At 59.6% G+C, this 366-nt stretch overlaps 1 protein-coding gene across 2 annotated transcripts in view; it reads left to right on the forward strand.

Moving 5' to 3' along the window:
* The window catches only part of ACOT7 (acyl-CoA thioesterase 7), a 73,150-nt gene that overhangs the window by 45,495 nt on the left and 27,289 nt on the right, over positions 1-366 (forward strand). The gene's annotated exons all lie outside the window — the stretch shown is intronic.

The following is a 366-nucleotide window of genomic DNA, read 5'->3' on the forward strand; positions in this document are numbered from 1 at the left end:
GGACCCCAAGGGCCCTGAGCCCAGTGGCTTCTCCACAGAAAAGCTGGTTGAGCCAATGAAAGGGCAGAAGGCGGGGCTAATCAAAAGGAAGTGGCCAGGGCCCACCCTCTGGCTCAGTTGGTTGAGTGACACCCCGTGCACCAATAGGTCGCCAGTTCGATCCCCTGTCAGGGCACAAGCTTGGGTTGCAGGCTTAATCTCCAGTCGGGGGTGTACAGGGTGCAGCTGATCGATGTTGCTCTCTCTCTCTTTCTCCCTTAAAAAAAAAAGAGTGGCCAGGCCGTGGTCAGCAAGGCGGAGAGGGCACCTGGGGAAGTGGGCAGTCAGAGGGGCTGTGGGCCCACCTGGGGCCTCTTTGAGGGGTCC

Source organism: Myotis davidii, unplaced genomic scaffold (assembly GCF_000327345.1).
Source record: "Myotis davidii unplaced genomic scaffold, ASM32734v1 scaffold299, whole genome shotgun sequence".
NCBI classification, from domain to species: Eukaryota; Metazoa; Chordata; class Mammalia; order Chiroptera; family Vespertilionidae; genus Myotis; species Myotis davidii.